Genomic DNA, 23,716 nt, shown 5'->3' with positions numbered 1-23,716 from the left:
AAAGAAACCATTTTAATCATTTAAGTTAAATCAATCCAGTGAAAGCAGGAAGAGAATTTTTGGGGTTTAGAGGCATTGTTGTAAACCCTTTTTTTAAAAGACTTTATTTATTTATTCATGAGAGAGACAGAGAGACAGAGGCAGAGACATAGGCAGAGAGAGAAGCAGGCTTCCTGTGGGGAGCTCCATGTGGGACTTGATCCCAGAACCCCAGGATCATGATCTGAGCTGAAGGCAGACACTCAACCACTGAGCCACTCAGGCGTCCCTGGTCTAAGCCTTTTTATTGTCTGTGGCCATTTGAATAAGTATAGATTCTTTATAAGAGATCAAAAATAAAAATGGTAGCATGAAGTAGTCTAGGAGAGGCAAATAACTAAATCTACCAAACACCATCAATTGAATCTTGATCAAGTCATTCAATGGTTAAATAGTTTTATACTTGTTTTGAAAAGAGAATGCATCAACTCAACATGGTTGGGTAAAAGTATTTTCAGCTAGATGTATAGTGCAAACTAAACGTAGTTATGGCAGAAATGTTTTTCTATGTATTCTTTTTATTTCCTAATCTTCATCAAGTATTGGGAACTGATGTCCATATCATTCATTATTTTCTCATCATCAATAAATTACAAATTCTTAGATGTGTGTTCTGGTTTGGAAAAATAAAATTGAAGTAAAAAAACTGGATTAACATATACTCCCTCACTGCTCTTTCATTTCTGACAAGTACTGATGGTTTGGATCTCGACATAGAAGCTATTTAATAAGTACTTTGGAAAGAGTAAGAAATAAGATAATGAATATTAAGACTGTCACATTAGTTCTGTGATAGACTTCCTTTCTGAAAGCAGTCAAAGAATTTAACCTTTCTAATTCTTACATTTTCCATCTTAAAATGGAGTATTTTTTTAACCATATCTTAAGGGTTGTCATAAAACTAAAAAGAGATAATTTTACATAAAAGCCCTTTGAACATAACTATTATTTACTCATTATGCTTTGAGGTTTGCAGTAGATATACTTTCCATTTTCTTTCACTCATAAAGATGCCTCAAGAGTCTAGAAAAAGAAAAATAAAGAGCAAGTGGCTCATTAGAAATCACCTATTCATCAGAAAAGGAGAAAATACCTCCTAAAACATGATGTGCTGAAAAGCTCTCTTTAAAAGCTCTATTTAGAATACCATCTGGTCCCAACATGCTTTATAAAACAAGGAGAGTATGATGGAGCTTGGCACATCTACAACTCTGAGTGAAGGAATGTTTGCCATAACACCTACTAATGGATGAAGAGCAAAACACAAACAATGAACAGCAAGTGGAACCCCATCCATTAGGTAATACCACTTAAATATAAATAGCAATCAAAGACTAAGCATGCATATGATAATAGTATGCAGCCAGCATCCCAAGGACCTACTGATGGAGTCTAGTATAATAGACACAAAGAAAGGCAGCAGTACTAGAAGGGTGAACAGATTGCTGGGCTGAACCACTATAGGGAGAGCCAAAAGCATAGTGCCAAAAATTCTTGGAACAGTCAGAAATGTGCACCTGAGTTAACACAGAGATGATGTCAATATGCCCAAGTATACTTTTAAAAACTGGAATGACATTTCTATTAGTAATAATAAAACCATCAGGTAAAATTAGTCATTCTAAGGAATCACTTTAGCTTAATCTTATCTTTGAGGAGATATGTTCTTCTCTAGATTGTATTGCCTACCTAATTAGTGAATACTACTATTCGTCTCACTACTCAACACCCTCCAAATAGACAAAGACCATATTATGACAGAATCATCAGACTGCTTTCTTCTTTATATATATGTTTCTCATCTCATTTTTGTTACCTGTTAGTATTTATATAAAATGAAATTTCACTCTTTAATGTCTAGGAATGTGGATCATTGGATCTCCTAAATCCTTACAGAAAATCTATATTTCCACTCACTGACATACCCAGGGCTAACCATATGTAGAAGCAAATGCACACACACATGCAATATATCCTAGAACAGTCTGGAAAGAAAGTCTAAGATTATTGTGAACCTTCAGGGAAAGGTTGTAGTTCATAGAGGGTAGAGTCATCTTATATCCAAAGACAGTCTTTGTGATCCATTCTGTAATTATAAGCAACTGAAGGGATATAATGAGAGTTGGAATACTTGGTGAAATACCAAGATGAAACATTCAGGGCAAGATATAGGAAGAGGATAATGTAATAGTGAGAAACATCTTCACGTACAGCAAATATCACATAGCAGAATTTGCAAGTAAAAGGGAATGCAGTAATTTATTTTTTTTTTGAACATGCACAAGTGAACAAAAGAATACAAACAACGAGAGAGCTAAAATGTCAGATAACTGAGCAGATCTGAGTAAGCAATTAGACCTGAGTAAGACATTTTCTCTAACAACTATTGCGAGTCATTTCTCCACTGACTTGGAGAGGGCAAGAAGGAGAAATATATTTAAATTTACTCTAACTATAAAAAAATTCATGATGGATATTTGTAGTCTGTTAAATGGTCTTGGGGATTTTACTAATATCTCATTTGACTCTACCCAATTTTCTCCCTCCTTTTTTTTTTCAACTCTATAGATACCCAAGAAAGAAGGTAATCAAGTGGCAGGTTTTGCTTCAGATACAATAAGGATATCTTGGGTAAAGATATATCGATGCAGTAATAACAAATACTTTCTAAAACTTAGTGACTCCTACATGTTATGTTTATCTCTTATTTACACAAAGTTGGCTACAGTTCTGGACAACCTCATGACAGCAGTCCCCAGGCAACAGTTCAGTGATTCAGGTTGCTTCCACTTTTCAGACCCACTATCTTAATAATTTATCTCCTCAACAACTGCCACCGCAGGGGAAGAGACAGGAAAATTGCTCATGAGGTCTCCAAAACCTCAAAGAAGTGACAAACATTAGATTTGCACTCATTTTGTGGCTCTGAGTTAGCCATAAGGCCTCATCCATCTACTGGGGGAGCTGAGAAGTGCTACCTTTTTGTGCATAGAAAGGGAGGAAAACTGGACTCTGGAGAACCTTTAAAATGCTTAGGACAGGGCAGCCCGGGTGGCTCAGCTGTTTAGCACCGCCTTCAGCTCAGGGCCTGATCCTGGAGACCCGGGATAGAGTCCCATGTCAGGCTCCCTTCATGGAGCTTGCTTCTCCCTCTGCCTGTGTCTCTGCGCCTCTGTGTGTGTGTGTGTTTCTCATGAATAAATAAATAAAATCTTTTTTAAAAAATGCTTATGACAGGGGTGCCTGGATGTTTCAATGGTTGAACACCTGCCTTCGGCTCAGGGCGTGATCCCCAGGGTCCTGGGATGGAGTCCTGCATTGCACCGCCCCCCACCCCCCGGGGAGCCTGCTTCTCCCTCTGCCTATGTCTCTGCCTCTCTCTGTCTCTCATGAATAAATAAATAAAATCTCTAAAACACTGCTTAGGATATTATAGCTGTATTTTTAGGGCAGTGAGATTATTTATTTAAAAAAATGTAACTGTAAAGAACTTTGTTCAAGAAGTTTGTTCAAACTAAATGGAAGATTACTGGTTTTCTATAACTTAAGAGACTCAGGGAAAACCACAGATTTGTTTTAAGGCCAATGGGATTAAATTTTTAAATGATGACTGAAAAATACAGCCTGGAAAGATGCTTTCTACAGGTAATAAATGCCGTGTAATGACAACAACATAGAAAAGTGGTTTAAAAAAATGCTCATTTCTTTAAACCTTACTTACCAAATCCCTAAAAATCTCTGGTCTCCTTGTATAAATTTTCTAGCTGCTTTCTGGATTTCATATTTTCCTATAAAAGTGCCTGATGGACATAGATCTTTGTATTTTCTCTAGATAACTCCTGATCAACAAGTTCACCTCATCTTAACCATCTGAATCTCATTTCGCATATTGGCACATCATCCACACTGTGGATGATGCAAAATAAACAAGTCATCCTGGATACCTATTTTTTATTTACATCAACCAATTCCTTCAATCAAGGCCTTGTAATTTTACTTCCAAAACATTTTTTAAAACTAATATGTCTTCTCTATCCATAGTGAGAAGACTTTAGTTCTGATTCTCAGTCTTTATCTTGCTTAAAATTACTCCAAAACCTCCTCACCATACTTCCCAATCCCAGAATTTCTTCTCCCCTATATATTCTTTGATTATTCAATTGCCTCTCCCTCAAATATCCTTTTATTCATTCTTTCCCAATTCTTTTCATTCATTACTACTCTTCCATTAAGATTCAGCTCAGATGTCATTCTCAGGGAAAACTTCCTGAATCACCTTTGTGTGTTCTTAGGAAATCCTGTGCACATAATTTCTATTTATTCGTTCCACTCTCATTATACTTAACCTTCTCACATTTAGCATTTTATCTATCTGTCTCTCCTTTCTGATAGACTGCTAGCTCCCTGAAGGAAGAAATCCTTAGAGTAAGTAGTGCTTAGAACAAGGTCATTCCCAGTCCAGGAATTCAGAAAGCACTAACTGAACTGAACCATCTTGTCATTGACAGCTCACCTATTTCTGCTTCACCTCACTGCCTCCTTACACATACATCTTTAGGAATTCTAATTCCTTCCTCTGAGGAACTTTATTAACAATTTTTCATGTGTGTTTTAAGGGGAAAAAATGCACTAGAACTCCACTGAAGCCAGAAATTTATCTGGTGGTAGCCATGCCTCCCATTCCATTAACTTCAGTTAGCCTATAGGTAACAATGAGGCAGCAGGTGAAGGGAACAGTAGGTATAGAGGTAATGAAGAAATTAGAATGAAATCTGTTCTCATTAATGGCAGAGGGGTCCAAGTCTATAGTCTTTAATTTTATAAAGTATTTCACCACACATGCATTTACTTTGACTGGTAGATTTCTTTTTCTAGCTACCAAATTTTACTCTCTTCCAAAGATTAAAAAACATTTTGAAAATTCTGCCCCCATGCCAACCAGTGCCTTTGTTTCTGGAGAAGTTCAGGAACATTTTATAGGTCTTTTCATGACTATTAACAATTGCCAGTTTTCATTTTTCTGTACAAGGACCTCAAAAAATATGAGATAGAGTGCAAGAAGAAAAGGACACATTTTTTGTTGTTGTTGTTTGTTTCAGGTACTTTCATTCCTCTTGGCCCTGTGTCTATGCTTTGTCTATCTATTTTCACTCTGGTAACTATTAGTAGCTCTTCCTTTCTTTTAAAACAGTGATTAAAGAGTCCTATTTTCTTTGTAGGTCTCTTATTTAGTAATTTATATTTCAATGGCAATTATATCCATAACTCATCTGAGCCCTCCATCCCAATACTAGGTTAATATTATTACTTCTTTTGTAAGCCAGCTGCAGTGAACTACACATCTAAATATTTGTTTAGCAAAGAGTGTAAGATTGGATAATAAATTCTTCAGACAATGATTTTATTTACAGCATATTGATAAATACATTCAGGCAATTGCTATCTTCTCTGTAGTTATGAGAATTTATACCTTCTACACATTCAAAACCTATCCAAAGCACGGGACAGCATATTTCTTTGACAAAGAAGAGAAATATTTTCTTAGAAAAAAGAGTATTTTGAGAGTAATATTTATAAGATGAAATATTTATAAGATGACATCTTTCTCATGAAAATCTAAGAATAATATTAAGAAATGTTCTATACAAGTTTCTTCTAGATAGCATACTCAAATAATATTAGCACTACTCAGACAACACAGTACTGTGTGTTCAGGTTTTATTTTATGAGGGGAGCTAACAGATGGAGCTGCCACTCTGTCCTAACAGAGTATTTCATAATTTTACAAGGTAGCCAGAAAATGTAGTCTGGAAAGATGCCTTTCTATACTCCCACTCAGTGGTAGTTATAAAATGTCAAAGTGAAAAAAAAAAGCAACTCAAAAATGTTAAGTTCTTCAAGCCCCATTTACCAAACCACTGGAATCATTGTGTTGCTCTCTCTCTTCTTTGACTTTCATTATCCCCATTTAAAAATGTTACCTGCGCAGGCCTGAGATTAAACATTTCCTAAATATCTTCCTTGCAGACTTTCTCCTGTTTTCACTCCAACAATGATTAATTAATGATCTAAATAAGAAGAGCCTGTTTTTCTTTTGACTTGATGTAAGTGGTTATTCTTTAATTGTTTCAATTTTTTTAATTAATTAAAAGTATTTGTCTGGAGAGGTGGGAAGAGGGCAAAGTAGGAGTATACTAAGCTCACGCCCTCCCACAGGTACAAGATAACACATCCGTGTAAATGACACAGAAAATGACTGCAAGACTGGCAGAAAAAAACTCCACAACTAAAGGTAGAGAAGGCCACATCAAGAAGGGTAAAAAAGACAGAAATGTAATAGGTAGTTAAATAGACCTCCAAGACTACTAGGAGGGAGGGAGCCATGGGCATGGAGAGGGGAGAGGAAAAGGGGAAGACAAATCCCCAGAATATTTGTCTTTGAAAACCAGAGAGGCCGAATTTTGTTGTTAAAATCAGTGAGACTTCAAGCTTGGAAGTTAAAAATCAGTGGGCTCAGTTCTGGGAGAGCCCAGAGGATGAAAGGAAGCCAAGCTCATGCCCTTAAAGAGACAACAGGACAGCCTGCAAAGACACAACATAGAAGGAACAGTCTGAAAAATGCCTATGGCATACAGAGCTTGTCCAAAGGTGCAGGGTGTGCTGTGGGACCTATCCAGGAACAAAGGAGCTGGCAGGCACCATGTCCCTTTCCCATCCCCCAGCATAAACTCATGACTACCTTACTTACACCAAGCCCTACCTGGCCCCACATCCCACAGGGCTTCTACAGACCCACCCCTTCCAGGCAGGCCACCCTCAGTCCCATTGCAGCAAGGCCTCTCCCCCCGACAGCCAGTGCAGGGCCAACCTTGCCAGCACTGCATCTCCCCACCTGTCTGCTTTGCAGGGCCCTGGTCCTGGCAGCAGGAGGCCCCCTCCCTTGGAAGACCAGCATGTACCTTGTTAAAATTGCACACCCCACCCATTCACACTTTGTGGGTTCTGCCCTGGCCAGTGGCAGTGGCGGCAGGTCTCATTTCACAAGAAAACTGGCAAGAATCTTGTTAAAACTGCAGCTCCACCCTGGCCAGCTGGACTGGCAGTTGTGGTATATCCCCTTTGTCAGTGTGCAGACCTTGCCAGCACTGCATCCTCTGCCACCTCCAATAAGGTCTTGGCTAGAACCAATTCAAACCAGGAGTACAAGCCTGGCAATGTGCCAGCAGCCCCAACAGGGGCCAGCACCACTCCAAAGTAATCCCTGCCCCGGGGAGAGGAGAAGATAATCACATACATCAGTCCAAGGATGGCCCCAGCAGTGGTCTGGATGCAGACAGTTGGTCCGGTTGCAGGCTCTGCCTGCCAACAAAAATCTCTCAGGGGCCAACACAGAGAAAGCACCCAGTGGCTTGGTGCTAGTGTATCTCTGGCAAAATGCCTGGTCTGATTAAGCTGAAACCCAAGGAGGGCCCAGACTGATCCACTAACACCAAGGGGATCAAATACTGCCCACAACAGGCAAAGAGAGCAGATGACAAGGCTGAAGGGAAAAGCGGCCAAGACACAATAGGAGGGTGCACACGACACACATAGGAAACCCGTGAAGTGCCAGGTTCTAGGGAACAGGAGACACTACACTGCAGAGCACTATTGGATTTATTTTTCATAAGGCCATTATTTTTAAAAGCAGGAGATGAAGCGGACTTTCCTAACACAAAAACATAGAGTTAGTCAAAATGAAAAGACAGAGTAATATGTCCCAAATAAAATAGAGCAAACCACATCAAGAGACCTAAGCAAAATGAATATAAGTAATATGCCTGATCAAGAATTTAAAGTAATGATCACAAAGATAACCACTGGACTTCAGAAAAGAGTGGAAGACATCAGTGCGACTCTTAACAAAGAGGTAAAAAAAAAAATAATCAGAGACGAAGAACACAGGAAATGAAATTAAAATTGCACTAGATGGAATAAATACCAGGTTAGAGGAAACAGAAGAACAATATAGTGACCCGGAGGACAGAGTCATGGAAAGTAAGAAGCTGAGCAGGTGAAAGAAAAAAAAAAATCCACAAAATGAGAATACCCTAGGCAACTCAGCAACTCCATCAAGCATAGTAACATTTACATTTATATAGATTCCAGAAGAAGAGAGAGAGACAGAGAGAGGGGGACAGGAAATTTATTTGAAGAAATAATATCAGAAAACTTCCCAAATCTGGGAAAGGAAACAGAGATCCAGAGCCAGGCAACACAGAGATCCCCCAACGAAATCAACCCAAATATATCCACACCAAGACACATGGTAATTAAAATGGCAAAAAGTAGTGATAAAGAATTCTAAAAACAGCAAAAGAAAAGAAGACAATTACATACACGGGAAACCCTATAAGGCTATCAGTGGAACTTTTCAGCAAAAACTTTGCAGGCCAGAAGGGAGTGGAAGAATATAATCAAAGTGCTGAAAAGAAAAAATATATGAAGCCAAGAACACTCTATCCAGTAGGGCTACCATTCAGAAAAGAAAGAGTTTCCTAGAGGAGCAAAAGCTAAAGTTCAGGACCATTCAATCAGCTGAAAGGGCACTCTTTGATGGAAAGCAAAGATTGTAAGTAAGAGTGAGAAAAGCAAGAAACACAAAATCAGTTAAAAAAAAAAAGTGTATCTGTGAAAATCAATCAAGAGACTCACAAAATAAAAGGATGTAAATCAATGATTTTTCTCAGGTATGTTCATAAAGCATTTTTAGGTATTTGAATAGTCATCTTGTTCAAGTTCCATTGTTGAATGTTTCTTCAACCTCAGATCCTTTCAGTGCAGGATAAGTTGAGTTTGTGTTGAGAGAAAACTAAGCAATAATTACCCATAATTTTAAATCATTTGAAAACTACCAACTTATTTTTTTTCCCTGAGGATTTCATTCCTCTGAAAAATTTTACTTGATGTTTTTAATGCTTGTTTCTTGTTAAATCCAACTCAGTAGGTATTTGTTGAGAATATGCTTTATTCTTAGTACTGCATTGGCTGTTGTAAGGGCAAAATGTTGTATGAAATAAGGCTGTAATAACAGGGAACAATCACTCCTTTATATCCTTGCAATTTCCACACTAGTAGATAGTTTTGAACCACTCTCTCTTTTGGCCTTGAACTATCTCATTAAGTGACTCAATCTTCCTCTCAGCCTTCAATCCGATAGTCATTACTGGAATCACTGGTATTGACTTCATATTTGTAGGTCCTGATGATCTTATATATTTTGTTTCTCCTACTTTGTTTAATAGATATTTTACTTTTAAAACCAGGCTAATTTGGAAAGAGGAGAAACATATTATTTCAAAAATATATAGAAGAAAGCCTATTCTCCTATCACTTTTGATGGGTTAGACTTTTAGATAGAGTTTCATAATAACAAAAATTCCCCAAAGTATAATGTATACTTTGCATTTTGTGCTTACACTACTGAAAAGAAAAAATGAAAATATTACTAAATCACTTTTCTTTATGAATCATATGATCTTTTTTCAAATCACAAAGGAAAAGAATCAGGAAATACTAAATTAAATATTTGTTTTAAAGAACTGCAACTAAAAGTTTCAAAATGTAATCATTGAAATAAGTTCCATCTAGCAATCATGCATTTGGATTTTCTTCTGCCTCAGTTTGAAATTGACCTCAATGGATATGAATATTCCTAAAATTAAAAAACATAGGATGCAGAAAGGCTGTTATTATTTTTTTCTTTTTCTTTTTTAAAGCTCCACACCCAGCATGGAGCCCAATGCAAGGCTTGAACTCAAATGCTGAGATCAAGACCTGAGCTGAAATCAAAAGTTGGACACTGGGCAGCCCGAGGGGCTCCACGGTTTAGCGCCGCCTTTGGCCCAGGGCCTGATCCTAGAGACCCAGAATCGATCCCACGTCGGGCTCCCTGTGTGGAGCCTGCTTCTCCTTCTGCCTGTCTCTGTCTCTGTCTCTCTGTGTGTCTCTCATGGGGGCAGCCTGGGTTTATCACTGCCTTCAGCCCAGGGCGTGATCCTGGAGACCAGGGATCGATTCCCACATAGAGCTCCTTGCATGGAGCCTGCTTCTCCCTCTGCCTGTGTCTCTGCCTCTCTCACTCTGTGTCTCTCACGAATAAATAAACAAAATCTTTAAAAAAAAAAACAAACAAAAAAAGTTGGACACTTAACCAAGTGAGACACCCAGGCACCCTGCAGAGTAGCTATTGTTATTAATTCTTTTTAGACACTATGGCTTGTAAAAATGAAACTGTATCAACATTTATTAATGTTAAAAATGGTTTCTCATATGTGTATTATAGCCTCTCCAATACTTTACTTTCTAGAAAATGAGCTCCGATAAAGTGAGCAAGTTATCTAACAAAATTAAATTGTGAAATCTTAATTGTTGATGACAAATAATTAAGTTACTTTTTTTGTACATTTGAGATATTTTTCACTCATAGTAGAGTAATACAGAATGAATGTTAACATATTAAATATACCAACATTATAAGTTGAAAAGTAAAACAGAAATTTAAAATGTTCATTAACCATGAACCTCTTCCCAGCTAATTTTTAACTTTATATTTACAAATCATTGATCACCTGCTGCTTGGGTAATATCATTTATTCTTTCTTTTCAAAATGCTTTTATTCATTAGAGACACAGAGAGAGAGAGAGAGAGACACAGGCAGAAGGAGAAGCAGGCTCCATGCAGGGAGCCCGACGCGGGACATGATCCCGGGTCTCCAGGATCATGCCCTGGGCTGAAGGCGGCACTAAACCGCTGAGCCACCCAGGCTGCCCAATATCATTTATTTTATGTTGCTACTCTTGATGGCAACCTTGCAAGGCGAGCCCTAAAATTCACAGAGGTTAATACAATGCAACATATATACCAAAGTTTTCCACGTGGCCTCTCTGAGTTTAGAAAAAGGCATCACTATTTCCCATACAAATTCCCGTGTACCAATCTTGGCTTTTCTGTATTAATAGGATGCTAAGACATAGATCAAGAAAGTGAAGTTGTAGTGCAGGCCAGCCTAGCTTTTCCAATGCTTCTTTAAACCCTATAAAATGATTTTCAACACTGTCACTGACCTCTTGACCTCTTGGCTGTCCTAAATACTATAGAAATAATTTTGAAAAGTATCAGTGGCCCCCTTTTCTCCAATACTTATACTAGAAAAGAAAAATATGTTTTTGTATGTCAGTTCCACACAGAGTATAGTTCTAGGTTGTATGTGGTTTAAATATGCCATTAGTAGTCATTATGCCAGTTCTCAGCAAACTTAAGGCATAGTTATTCAAGGAAATAAAGGATAAGCATTAAATAAGTAGATAGAACAGGGACCTAGAGCAGTATGATGAGAATTTAAATGTGATTTTCAAATTTTAATTTGGTAAGGATAGCATCGATTCTGCAGTATTCAAGGAAAAGTTCATATAGGAGAATCCAATTCATAGATTAATATAAACAAAGAGCATTGACTCTGGGGCCAGTGCTCTTAATGGCACACATTGACTAACAGGTATTGTTTAAGTAAATGAAGAAAAGGAAAGGGGTAAGAAAAGGCAGAGGACTAGGCAAAATTAAAAAGATGGAAATAGAAAAGTGCCAGATGAGTTTGTAGTACTATTGTAAAGAAAACACTTGACGGGATGAGCGCTGGGTGTTATTCTGTATGTTGGCAAATTGAACACGAATAAAAAATAAATTTATTATTAAAAAAACCCACAATGGATGGAAATGGAAAAATGTGTACTGGAATCTTGATGGAAAGGAGAAAGTTCTATCATTATCATAATTGTAAAGGATGGAGTTATGGAGCTGAAGTTCCATCTTATGGGAAATAAGATTGTGAAGTTCCTCAAGTGAGAGAGTGGGGTAAAAAACTGATTTGTGTATAATAATTTGGTAATGGTGGTCAGGAATTTGGAGAAATGAAAAATGAGGATGTGGAATGTAGTTAGCATCAAGGTACAGTATAATCCAAGCATAAGGCAGTACAAGCTCTATTCAAATATGTTAAAGAAAAACCAACCCATGGCATTGTGATGGGTATGTTGAGCAGAGTGTCTCCAGGATCAGGCCCTGGACAGAAGGCGGCGCCAAACCATTGAGCCTCTTGGGCTGCCCCAGTCCTTTTTCTATATGAAATTTATTTCCTCCTCTTGAACTGAATCTCATATTTATTTCTTCATCTGTACCTTTCCTAAATATTCAACCTTCTATTTAATTTCTTTTTATAATCTTTATTTCTTCAGGTTATGGCTTCAATATAGGAAAACCCCTTCTGCTGTTGATTTTGCTCATGATCTGTGTCCTCTCTGAAAAGTGAGAGGCAAGAGAAGTGCAGGAAAGAGAAAAAGGAAAAATATACTGATATATACCATGGTCTAGGCCAATGCAATGTCTGTTTTTAGTCCTCCAGAGATTCTTTGAGAGATCCCGGTTAGAGTGACAACTTGTGAGAGCAGTATAAGTTCATCATTCAATGATGACCAAACATTAGTTCAATATGCAATTTGCAAAATTGTCCATTTACTTCCTTATTTGTATTTCACAACAAATTGAAGCAGGTTGGGTAGGAACTGTTGCTTTAATTTCACACAGAAGGAATCTAGGTTTAGAGAAGTTCAGCAAATGCCCAAGATCATCACACATTTCAAAAAGCTCTCAAGGTACAAACTTGCAACTAGTAGATAAATAAGTTCTGGAGATCTAATGCACGGAATAATGATTATGGACAACACTACTATATTATATACTTTAGAGTTGCTAAAAGACTAGATCTTAATTGTTCCCACCACACAAAAAAAGAGGTAATAGTTATGTGAAACAATAGAGGGGTTAACTAAGCTACAGTAGCTACAGTGATAATTATATTGTGATATACAAATGTATGAAAGCATAATGTTGTATGCCTTACACTTATACAATGTTACATGTCAATTATCTCTCAATTTAAAAAACTCAAAACTTTGTTTTTTGAAGCCATATGCTGGATTCTGTCTACTGTACAATTTTTTGTTTGGAATAATTTAATGTGCTGTTTTTCCAAAGTTTATTTACTTTATATCAACATATATTGGGATAGAAAAACTTTCCTGAAACTATTTCAAATGTTCCTTTGTTGGTGGATAGTAAGAATAGAGTACTTTATTTTTATTTTTTTTATTTATGATAGTCACAGAGAGAGAGAGAGGCAGAGACATAGGCAGAGGGAGAAGCAGGCTCCATGCACCGGGAGCCCGACGTGGGATTCGATCCCGGGTCTCCAGAATCGCGCCCTGGGCCAAAGGCAGGCGCCAAACCGCTGTGCCACCCAGGGATCCCAGAATAGAGTACTTTAAAATTAATTTAAATGATATTCATGTAGTCATAGCTTCTAAAGCTGAAAAGTTAAGTCCTTGCTTTTGCTCTCAAAGTTTAGGATTTGAGGACTGAAAATATGACAACACTCACTCTTTTTAGCGCTTAGAACAATTCCTGTGACAGTACTTTGACAATCCCACTTATTCACTAAAAACAATATTTTAATCAACTACAACAGAAGTTATTTTTGCTATCATAAAATTTTTATTTTTATAGAACTTCAGTTCTGGGAAGCTTCATTATTGATTTCAGAGTCTTTATGCAGTTTTCAAGGTTTAAACAAGTGCTACTCCCATGATCATACAAAATTTATCTTAAATGTTCTACTAGGAGTTCAATGGAAGAGATATAGGGAATAACAAGTAATATAATCCCTTGCCTAAGGCATTAAGAAATTTTATTCCATGCCAAAACAATGCAGAATACATTTGCATGAACACATGCCAAAATAATCTACCAGGAAATGACTTTGATTCAGTTCAGACTCTCATTTTCCCCCTGAAACTTTAAGCAAAACAAAATCACTATCTCCTGAATAATAATTCATATTATTCATATCTTTGGCACTTGTTTTATCAATTGTATGAACTTTTACCCAGAGCTTTCTGAATTATTTTAGTTTATATCTTTAGACTCATTTAAAATTTACATAGAAGAGGGACAGGAGGAGTACCAGTTGCAGCCAGAAAACAGCTGAAGCAATGGGGGTTGTAATTTATTCCACTAACTTCTCTGTTTTCTTTTTCTTTTTCTTTTTAAGATTTTATTTATTAACTTGAGAGAGAAAAAGCTCAAGTGGGCAGAGAGACAGAGAGAGAGGGAGAAGCAGGCACCCCATTGAGCAGGGAGCCCAATATGGGGCTTAATCCTAGGATCCCAGAATCATGACCTGAACCGAAAGCAGACTCTTAACAGACTGAGCCTCCCTAGTGTCCCTCAAAAGAATTTTTATGTGCTAAGAAGGATCTACAGGATACTGGAGGTTTTGCCTTAGTCAAGTTGCTGTTGTTTTTCCCTCTAGTAAAGCATTAACTTAGGATAGCTGGGAGTTTCCTTCTGGAAGTTAGGTTATTTATTAATAAGAATGCTTTTCCCTTGTAAATCACTAAGTCATTTGCAAACTGATGGAGAATCTTGTCTTGCAGGACTGTGATCTCTATTAACTAATTGTTTTCCCTTCTTTTAGTTTTAGGGCAGCCAGGAGTGCCTGAGGGAGTCACACCAATCCTGAATCCTATATCCTAGTAGGGGGTTGGGGGGTCAGTTTGGGCTTTGTCCTCAACTCTCTCTGCTTCCTCATCAGTTTGGCACTAGGATATACATACAGACCAATGAACTAGAACCAAGAGACCAAAAGTAAACCCTCGCACATATGGTCAATTGATTTTTTGACATGTTACTTCTCTCATCATCTTTACCTCCCATCCTCTTCAGCAAGGCTGTTTCATACATTTATTGAACTGTTAAGATTGTTTTATCACAATCTGCATTCCATCCTGGGATTCCACTGACCTCCTAAGTAATTCTTTTTGTGTTAATTTGCACACATTAAGATTCACTCTTTGTGTTCTACCATACTGTGGGTTTTGACAAATGCATGGTGACATACCCCTCCAGTACAGTATCACACAGCATAGTTTCACCACCCTAAAAAACTCCATGTGCTTCATCTAGTCAACCCTCTCTCCCCCCACCACTGAACTTCTATCAACCATCAATTTTTTTTTAACTGTCTAACTGGTCTTTTAATTGTCTGTAGTTTTCCTTTTCCAGAATGCATTAAAATTGAAATTTTAAAATATGTAGGTTTTGCTGACTAGCTTCTTTCACTTAGCAATGTGCATTTAAGATTTATCCACTCTTTTCATGGCTTGATAACTCATTTCTTTATGGATAGTGTGTTTATCCATTCACCTATTGAAGATTATCTTGGTTCCTTTTAAATTTTAGCAATTATGAATAAAGTTGCTCTAAATATTCACAGCAGGTTTTGTGTATATATTTAGTATTCACATAAGTTACCCAAAGTGTCATTATTGGATTGAATCTTAAGACCACATTCAGTTTTGAAAAACAAAACAAACAAACAAAAAGAAACAAAAAAAGACCACATTCAGTTTTGAAACAAAACTGCCGAACTACCTTCAAAAGTGGCTGGATCACAATTGTCTGTTTTAAAAAATAATTTAGCAATATTTATTTTGGCAACTACTCTATGTAGTTGGTGTGTCCATTTTACAGTTGAGGAAGAGTGGTACAGTGAGGTAAGGTGCCTTATTCCTAAAGCCAAGTGTGTCTACCTGCAGAGACTGGACTCTTCACCACAATGGTGAAGAATACATTCCACGAGTAGACATGATGAGAACAAAGGTAAAAAGAAATGCAAGTAAAATTAAATTTCCTTACAATTTGCAGCCAATTAACAAATACTTGCAAAAGGCAGAGTATGACACTCTTCCAGGAACTCAAAACTGCGTTAAGGTTAATGCCTTCCTAGAGGCAAAAAGCAACCTTAGCCTGACAATAGCCAGACCTCTAGGATCCTGTATGTCTTTCACATATGAAAATCCTTTTGGAAACTTCCTTTCTCTCTGCCCTCCTAACTTAAAAGTATATAATCAATTCCTGCTCACAACTCCAGTGCAGCTGTTTCTACACATGGGTCCTGTCTCCATGCTTTAATAAAACCACCATTTTGCATCAAAGACATCTCAAGAATTCTTTCTTTTTTTTTTAATTTTATTTATTTATTCATGAGACACAGAGAGAGGCACAGGCACAGGCACAGGCAGAGGGAGAAGTAGGCTCCATGCAAGGAGCCCCATGTAGGACTCGATCCCAGGTCTCCAGGATCACGCCCTGGGCTGAAAGCAGGTGCTAAACCGCTGAGCCACCCAGGCTGCCGTCAAGAATTCTTTCTTGATCATCGGCGCCAGACCTCATCCCATCAAACCTCACCTATATTCCAAAACTACATCATTATGATCTCTGTTGCAATTTGTCACCAAAGGAAAAAAAAAATGGCTTAAAATGATGGCTGATTTTGTCTGTCTCACAAATTTCTCATGAGCAATTTTTCTTTTAAAGATTGTACTTATTTATTCATAAGAGACACAGAGAGAGAGGCAGAGACATAGGCAGAGGGAGAAGTAGGCTGCTTGCAAGAACCCCAATGTGGGACTCGATCCCAAACCCCAGGATCACACCCTGAGCAAAAGGCAGACGCACAACCCCTGAGCCACCCGCATCCCTGTCATGAGAGATTAAGATAGTTTTCAAAGTCTTTGGTAACCTGAAACTAAAGTTTGCTTGGATGATAAACTGAATTCATTGTGATGTAGGGAACAAAGACAAGGAAATGTAGATAAAATAAAATTTCCTTATAACCTGCAGCCCGTTGACAAATATTTGAGGCAGTCAGAGTATGAACTTCTCCAGGAAACTCCCAGCTGTCTTAGTGTTGATGCTTCCCTAGAAGGAAAAACAACCCCTAGTATCCTGTGGGTCTTTTTTGGCATATGAAAGTTCTTTTGTAAACTTCCCATGTCTTTACCTCCCACAACTCTGTAGTATATAATTAGTTGCTCTGCACAATTCTAGGGCAGAGCTCCTTGTGCCCAGGGGTCCTGTCCCTGTGCTTTAATAAAACCACCTTTTTGCACCAATAAATAAATAAATAAAATTTACATAAAGACAAAATTGGTAGTAATTAAAATATATTTAATTTTTATTTTTTAGACTTTTTCAATATATTTGTAAAACAATGATATCATTGTTCAAAAACAACACTTAGAGATTATATTCTTTAGTAGATATCAGACTACAACTCTATTTTATCTTATGTAATGCCTGTTAATTGCCCCAAATCACTTTATCATATGATCTTTAAAAAATGTACAGATACAAATTAGAAATTTGTGTGGTATGGAAAATATCACTATCTTAAAGATCTTTCTAGTAATAAAATGATTAACTTGTTTGTGGGAATCATCAAAATACAAATCAATACTTGAAATTTGACTGCAAGTATTATACTATTTCATTAATATAATCATTCTCATATAATTAAATAGTATTTCCAGTATACTAGAGAATAAAATTTTAAACAAGAATTTTAACATAAATTTAGTGATCATGGAGTTTATCACAATTTATAAGTCAGTGGACAATACAAGGTCTAATCTTGGAAATTTATGACTAGATGTCAGTACAATAAAGTGTCACTTAAAAGAGAAATTATACTAAAACTCTGAAATTGCTATTCTGATTTTTCTTAAAAATCTAGGTATCAAAGAAATTGATATAATTCAAGTAAAAAGTACACATTAAAAGTTATAAATTAAAATAAAATGGAGGTTATTTCTCTTGGAAGAGACATTAACGTTTGAATTCTATATATGTACATGAATTTAAAAATAGTTGCTTTGAGGATCTTGACCAAACCAGAATAGTATCATTACCTTTAGTTAATGAGTTAGCTGATGTATCTCATGGATAAAGAGCTTACATCTAGACATACAGGATCCATGCTGGCCTCCAGTGGGCTCTGCCTGTTTATCTCTGCAATCAGCCTCTGTACTTGCTGAATTTAGTGGTGATGTAAGTCTCATTGTGGCCTTTGAACTGTGAGGCTACATTTGCTGCTCTGACCTGGCTAATGGACACAGCCATTGTTTTCGATCTTGAAACCTCTGCCCTTGGCAATCTTCCCTAGGACTTTTGCCCATCAGCTCATTTGTTTGTTCTATATAATACTGCACCAGGGCATTAAAGAATTTCTGGAACCCTATAGGAGCACATGTGGGAGGGATATTCAGTCAGGGCCATCTTTCTAGATTAGCACTCATCACTGAAAGCCACAAACATTACTTCTATACCTAATTTGTTGAGTGCTTTTATCATGAAAGGGTTTTGGATTTTGTCAAATGCTTTATCTGCAAATATTGAGATGATCATGTAACTTTTATCCTTCATTTTGTTATTGTGATGTGTCATCTTTCTTGACTTGTATATGTTGAACCATCCTTGCATTGAGGGATAAATCTCACATGGACATGGTGTATAATCTTCTAAATTTGCTGTTGAATTCAGTTTGCTAGTATTTTCTTGGGAGTGTTTATATCTATTCTCAGCAAGAATATTGGCCTATAATATTATTTTCTTTGGCTTTGATTTCAGTATAATGCTGGCCTCATGAAATAAGTTGGGAATGTTCCCTCCTTTTCAATTTTTTGGAAGAATTTGAGAAGGATTGACATTAATCCTTTAAATTTTGGTAGAATTCTATAGTGAAGTGATCTGGTCCTGGACTTTTATTTTTGGGGATTTTTTTTTTTTATTACTGATTCAATATCCTTACTAGTAATTTGTCAGATTTTCTGTTTCCTCATGATTCAATCTTAGTAGGTTGTATTTATCTAGGAATTTATCCATTTCTTCTAGTTTGTCCAATTTGTTGGTGCATAAAGATATGGAAACAAACCAAATGTCCATTGGTAAATGAATGGATAAAGAAAATGTGTCACTTACAAATAATGGAATATTATCCAGCCTTTAAAAAGATGGAATCCTGCCATATGTAAAAACATGAATGAACCTGGAGAACGTTATGCTAAGTGAAATAAGCCAGTCACAGAAGAACACTGCATGATCCATTTATATGAGATATCTAAAATAGTCAAATTTATAGAGGCAGAGAATACAATAGTGGTTGCCAGAGACCAGCTGTGGGAGTGAGAATGATGATTTGTTGTTCTGTGAATATAAAGTTTCAGTTATGCTAGGTAAGTTCTAGAGATCAATACAATGTAGTGCTTACTGCTAACAAAATGATATCATGAACTTCAAAATTTAAGAGAATAGATCTTAGGTTAAATATCTTGGCCACAAAAAAACAAAACAAAGCAAAACTCAGAGGTACAGAAGGAAACCTTGGGAGGTGTTGAACACATCTATACCTTAAATGTGGTGATGTATTGCAGGGGTTTGCATATATCCAAGCTCATCAAATTGTACACATTAATTTGTGTAATTATTTGCCTGCCAATTATACCTCAATAAATTGTCAGAAATGTGAATGAGAAAATCTTTGAAATGTGTATGTAATGTAAGGATATTTCAACATCCTCATTACACAAGCACTGAGTTAGGTAAGACTGTTAAAATATTACTTGGAGTTAAAATTTATACTGGCTTTAATGTGAATGAGATTTTAGAAAGTGTGGAAGAACCTCATGTCTTCTGAAAGCAACAATCTGGTAAAAACATCAAGTTAGGTTTCACAATTTATTACTTAGATGATTTAACAGATCTGAGTCTCAGATTCCTCTCTGTAAAATGAATATAGTTCCTGAATAGGGGCTGTTAGGGCACAACAAATTTAATCATGAAAAAATGAGGGGCAGTATTATTGTGAAATCGATGAAAATCCTCATTTTTCTCTTGAGCAAAACTGTCTCAGGAAGCATAAAAATGAACACAGTAAAATTCACATTGCACGGAACTCACAGTAAATAAAGCTGCGGTATCCTCCAATGATTATGAGACAATCTCTTACTGATCCCACTCCACAAAGCCCTATGGAACATAAAGAATTTATTCTCCTTTAGCAACTTTACTTAACATCATAAAAGTAGGGCACAATCTGATGTAATTCTCATGTTTCCCCAAAGGCGTCTCTCCCAAGATGTTGTAATGATGATAGCAACATTAATTAACATTCAAGTTGATTATCCATTAGTTTACTTCATAATACATATAAGGCAATAAATTCACCAAATAATGAACAACATGGTATTTGCCCCGCCAGAAATAATTATGTATTCAAAAAATTCATAGTAAAAAATTGCTTAATTATTTTGATAAAATGTATTATTAGCTTCATAACTTCTGAAACATGAAATATTAAATATTGTATGATGGTAGATTCTATAAGTATGAATTTAAAAGTTGTGTGCAGTGTCCTTTTATTTTTCGCTCATACTAGACACTCAGGCTTATAGCCAAGCTCGTGGACATTCAGTTTAAATAACATTTCTAACTACCTTTGCCTCTACATCAAGTCAAGTAACTAATTTCTAGCAAATGGGATCAAAGAAAACTTTCATGTGGTAGCTTTAAGAAACCTTTTTTTAAAAAGAAGCTAGAAGGCAGCCTGGGTGGCTCAGCGGTTTAGCGTTGCCTTCAGCCCAGAGCATGATGCTGAAGACCCAGGATTGAGTCCCACATCAGGCTCCCTGCATGGAGCCTGCTTCTCCCTCTGCCTGTGTCTCTGCCTCTCTCTCTGTGTATCTCATGAATAAATAAATAAAATCTTTTAAAAAATAAAAAATAAAAGGAAGCTAGATATAACCATGACAATTTTTTGTTCCCTTATTCTATCTTGCTTGGAAGAATTCAGAAACTACCATCTTGGGTCACAGAAACTAGGGCCACACCTATGGTTGGGGAAGCTTGAACTGGAAGGAGACTGAGGGAGCAGAGCTGACTTAGCCCTAAAATGCTTGTTTTAGAATATTACTCAGGGAGACAGATATCTGTTAGTAAGATACTGTTACAATTTAAATTGTTACTTTTGGTCATTTCTTAAGTAAGACAACAGGTTTATGGTTTTAACTCTTATTTTGATCACATTTTGTTTTCTATTTTATTTTTGAACACTTTATTAAGGATTTTGTGAATGCATCTACAAAATAATCTATTGGCTTTGTCACGGTGCAAAAAAATACTATATTAAAATATAACCACACATTTATTGATAATATATTTTACATTTATTTAGCAATCCAATTAGCCATTTCAGTATCTTTAAAAAATATTTTATTTATTTATTTGACAGAGAGAGAGATCACAAGTAGGGAGGACAGCTGGAGGAGGCAGAGGAAGAAGCAGGCTTCCTGCTGAACAGAAAGCCCATGTGGGACTTGATTCTAGGATCCCAGAATCATGATCTAAACTGAAGGCAGATGCTCAATGAACTGAGCCACCCAGGCACTCTGCCATTTCAGTATTTTTAAGGGAAATCTTCATTTTTACTTTTTAAAGATTTTGACAGGGGTGCTTGGGTGGCTCGGTCAGTTAATCATCTGACTCTTGATTTCAGCTTGATCATGAGATCAAGCCCTACATTGGGCTCCATGCTGGGGGTGAAGCATATTTAAGATTTTCTCTGTCTCTCTTTCTCATCGTCCCTCTCCTGTGATGCGTGCTCTCCCTTTCTTTCGAAAAGAAATAAAGATATTGACATATATATATATACATATTACATATAATGATTTAAAGAATATACTATTCTGCTTTAGAATAATTACTTACCAATAATTAGCTCTCTAATTTTGTGTATATGAATTCCTAAGTATGGCAAGATTTTAGTGAAGATGTTTATTGTACTGCATTCCCACAATGTGGAAAAATGTAGTAATTAAGTTAGGATTTTAATTTCTACATTTACATGCTTATGATACACAATTTTATTTTTGTTTTATTTTAAATATAAATTAATTTATTTTTAAAATTTCAATTCCAGTGTAATTAACATACAGTGTTATATTATGCAGGTATACAATATAACTGTTTCATCTGTTCCATATATTACTCAGTGCTCATCAAGATAAGTGTACTCTTGGGGCATCTGGGTGGCTCAGTCGGCTAAGCATTTTGGCTCAGGTCATGATCCCAGAGTTCTGGGATTGAAACCCACATAGGGCTCCCTGCTCAGCAGGGAGCCTGCTTCTCCTTCTTCCCCTCACCCAGCTCGTGCTCTCTCTCTCTCTGTCGAATGAATAAATAAAATATTTTTCTTTAAAAAAAAAAAAAGAAAAGTGTATTCTTAATCCCCTTCACTTATTTCACTCATCCCTCCACCCAATTCCACTCTGGTAACCATCAGTTCTCTATAGTTAAGAGTCTGGGTTTTTTGTTTGTTTGTTTGTTTGTTTGTTTGTCTTGCTCTTTCTCTCTCTCTTTTCTTTGTTCATTTATTTATTAAATTCCACATGAGTGAAATCATATGGTAATTGTCTTTCTCTGACTAGTTTATTTTGCTTAGCATTATCCTCTCTAGCTCCATCAATGTTACAAATGACAAGATCCCATTCTTTTTTATGGCTGAATAATATTCCATCATATATATGTATGTATATATATGCATATATGTATGATATTTATCACTTCTTCTTTATCCATTCACCTGTTGATGGACACCTGGGTTGCTTCCATAATTTGGCTATTGTAAATAATGCTGTAATAAACATAGGAGTGCATATATTCCTTTGAATTCTGTTTTCATATTCTTTGAGTAAATACCCTAGCATGATTACCGATTGTAGGGCAATTCTGTTTTTAACTTTTTGAGGAACCTCCATACAGTTTTTTCCACAGTGGTTTCATCAGTTTGCACTTCCACCAATGGTGCAACAGGGCTCTTTTTTCTCCACATCCTTATCAACACTTGCTTATGTTTTTGAGTTTAGCAATTTTGACAAGTGTGAGGTGATATTGTAGTTTTGATTTGCATTTGTCTGCTGACAAGCGACGTAGAGCATGTTTTCACATGCCTGTTGGCCATCTGGGAGATGTCTTTGGAGAAATGTATGTTCATATCTTCTGCTCATTTTTTAATTGTATTATTTGTGGTTTTGGTGTCAGTTGTAGAAGTTCTTTATATATTTGAACCTAAGCTTTATCAGATAGGTCATTTGCAAATATCTTCTCCCATTCTGTAGGTTGTCTTTTTGTTTTATTGATTGTCTTCTTTGCTCTGCAGAAGCCTTTTATTTTAATATAGTCCCAATAGTCTATTTTTGCTTTTGTTTCCCTTGCCTCAGGAGACATGTCTAGAATGAAGTTGCTATAGCCAATGTCAAAGAAGTTACTGCCTATGTTCTCTTCTAGGGTTTTTATGATTTCAGGTTCTCACATTTAGGTCTTTAGTACATTTTAAGTGTATTTTTTTTGTATGGTGGAAGAAAGTTTTCTAGTTTCTTTCCTTTTTTCTTCTCTCTCTCTCTCTCTTTTTTTTTTTTTTTTTTGCATGTTGCTGTCCAGTTATCCCAGTACCATTTGTTGAAGAGACTATCTTTTCCCCATTGCATATACTTTACTGTTTTGTCAAAGATTAATTGGCCATATAATTATGGGTTTATTTCTGAGCTTTCTATTCTGTTCCATTGACCTATGTGTCTATTTTTGTATCATGCTGTTTTGAATCCTAACATGAAGTCTGGAATTGTGATTCTTCTGTTTCGTTTTTCTTTTTCAAGATTTATTTGACTATATGGCGTCTTTTGTGGTTCC

General features: G+C 36.5%; 1 long non-coding RNA gene across 1 annotated transcript in view; it reads right to left on the bottom strand.

The window, feature by feature from the left end:
* The window catches only part of LOC112661813 (uncharacterized), a 91,156-nt gene extending 73,130 nt beyond the window's left edge, over window positions 1–18,026 (bottom strand). The window contains exons 1-2 of the long non-coding RNA XR_003137998.2: window positions 17,884–18,026; window positions 16,811–16,894 (exon numbers count right to left, since the gene is read on the bottom strand). This is a non-coding gene — a long non-coding RNA (uncharacterized LOC112661813). The remainder of the gene's footprint in view (window positions 1–16,810; window positions 16,895–17,883) is intronic.
* Window positions 18,027–23,716: the final 5,690 nt, after the last annotated feature.

This window comes from Canis lupus, chromosome 31 (genome assembly GCF_003254725.2).
Source record: "Canis lupus dingo isolate Sandy chromosome 31, ASM325472v2, whole genome shotgun sequence".
NCBI classification, from domain to species: Eukaryota; Metazoa; Chordata; class Mammalia; order Carnivora; family Canidae; genus Canis; species Canis lupus.
Note: the sequence above shows the minus strand (reverse complement) of the source record. Positions and strands in the feature narration are given on the sequence as shown.